The sequence below is a fragment of the Asparagus officinalis genome, chromosome 1 (genome assembly GCF_001876935.1).
Source record: "Asparagus officinalis chromosome 1, Aspof.V1, whole genome shotgun sequence".
Lineage (NCBI taxonomy): Eukaryota > Viridiplantae > Streptophyta > Magnoliopsida > Asparagales > Asparagaceae > Asparagus > Asparagus officinalis.
The window spans coordinates 92,895,878-92,898,169 of record NC_033794.1 but is presented as its reverse complement, the minus strand read 5'-3'; the positions used below and the strand labels follow the sequence as shown (position 1 = coordinate 92,898,169).

Genomic DNA, 2,292 nt, shown 5'->3' with positions numbered 1-2,292 from the left:
GTAAACTTAAAAGATCTAATATTTGGCTCTCTATCACTGTGGATCAACAACTCAGATTTGATTATGAAACTATTTTTTTCTCTTCCCTTCTCCTCCCTTAGTTAGACTTCCAAACATGATGAACTAACTTCTCTCACATTCTCTGAACTAAGGTTACATATCTTAAGGCTTCAGCAATCTTATATCAGTTTTTAGTTATATACACTTTTTGACACTTGCTGGATATTTTTTTAATGTGTTTTGCACTACTTAGGATAAGCTTTCTTGTTATTAACTTCCATATAAACTACAACGATTGTAAAAATGTATGGAAGAAGGCTACACGTTCTCTTACTTCAGCATGTCTCTGTCCTTATTAATGTGTATAAGTGTGATTATGTGTCGTTCTGTACATGCCATATCCTTCTCCTCCTTTTCTCTTTTTGAGATCTTCCACACCTGCACATCCATTTTTTGTTGTGTTTGTGTGAACATCTAGCAAATTCTCCATAGACTAATTACATTATTTGTTTCGATCCTTAACTTCCTTGCAAGTTTGTGTCTTATCGGTGGTGAGTCCAAAAAGATTTCTCAGGAGAGCAAACGATAAGTATCAATTTACCTTAATGAAAATAGGCTACTAGTTTCAAATGAGTTGAATGAAAATGTGCTAGTAATTTGTAAATGCTTACTACAAATCTTCTTGGTTGTGTCTTTGTGCTGCTTATCCGCTCATGGATGGAAAGCCGTGAAATGTACTTGAAAACTCAAAGTGGGGTGCAAATGTTCTTAGACTATGGGTGGCGAACCAAAACTGTAGAAGGCTTTAAATGTAATTTATAGATTGTTAGGGGTGGCACTGCACCCCCAGTCAACACTATGTATCCGCCCCTTTGTCTTATGTCTGTGCAAGTTTTCCATAACAAATTTGTTTTTTTCTTGAGGTTTGACATAACAGTCGATTCTGATACATATAGTTGAATCATGTTGGATTTTAAGCATGTCGTTCATTTTCACCCTAAACAAACTGATACATGTTGGATCATAACTTCCAGTACGAGATGATAGTGTGGAACAACTAGTAGAGGAGAAATTCTGTGGTTAGCAGCATTGATGGGATTGTGCTCTATTTGATAAAAGCAGACGAAACAATAAATAAAACCTTGTGATTAGATTTTGACTTACTCCATTTATTAATAATGTCGATCTGAAACTATGTAAACTGTCCAAACTTCCGCTACTGACTCCAATAAAGGTGAAGCAAAGGCTGTTCCTTGATTTAGATCCTTTATCTGAGCCCTCCTTGATTTAGATCCTTTATCTGAGCCCTTGTATTTTCTTGAATAGAAACTGCAAAGTATTTTCCCCTATCGATCCACTTGCTTGATCTTTGTCCCAATTTTACCTATCATATTTTCTTCTCTCGGCAAATAAAAGTTAAAAAAACAATCACATTATCACTATAGACGTGAAGTGTTATTTATTCGTATTTGTTACCTTTAGTTGCTAGTCATTTAAGACTGTTTCTAATATAGCATGCCTCCTATAGATATGCCAGTTGACGCATGCCTCTACATATTTGTGGTTAAGATGTTTAATCCTGTGTCATTATTAACGTGCAGTGGTATGTTTCAATCCAAGCCCCAACTATGGAACAAGTACTATGTGAAGTAACAACAGAACAACTGATGCGTTCAAAATCTCATATTGAGTTAATATTTATCACTCAATTTGTACCTCAATATTGTTGAGTTAATATTCATTAACAGCCAAACAAAATTCCATTTATAACTCCATTCATTAACGGACAAATATTGAGTTGATATTTGTCACTCTATATGTAAGTCAAAATCTGATATTGAGTTAGTATTCATTAACAGCCAAACAAATTTCCACTTACCTTCCTTGAGTATCCATTGTGCACTAGAACAAACAGACCATGCAGTCTTAGCCTCATACTAACGAAGTTGTTCTTTAAATTGTCCGTTTTTCATTTTACTTCCAGTCAACTCTGTACTTATTCTGTTCTTTTCCCTTTCTGTTGCCTTGTTGCATTGAAATATAATGAGATCATATCTGACAAGTATGTTTTGTGCTTCAGCCTATTATATAAATTGGAAATGAAACTCTGTTCTTATATCATTGCACTTGTTGAGTATCTTCCTTGTGATTGTACATTTTGGACTTGCGCACTCTTTATTGCATTGACTCTCTATCATCCCATAGAAGTTCTTCATCTTTGAAACCTCTGGAGCTTATCCCATGGCTTGGTTTGAACTGATATTCCCACATTGCAACTCCTGTTGGTATTTA

At 34.9% G+C, this 2,292-nt stretch overlaps 1 protein-coding gene across 4 annotated transcripts in view; it reads left to right on the top strand.

Annotated features, from left to right (window-relative positions):
• LOC109828229 (heterogeneous nuclear ribonucleoprotein Q-like) overlaps positions 1-2,292 on the top strand; it is a 12,867-nt gene that overhangs the window by 6,683 nt on the left and 3,892 nt on the right. The gene's annotated exons all lie outside the window — the stretch shown is intronic.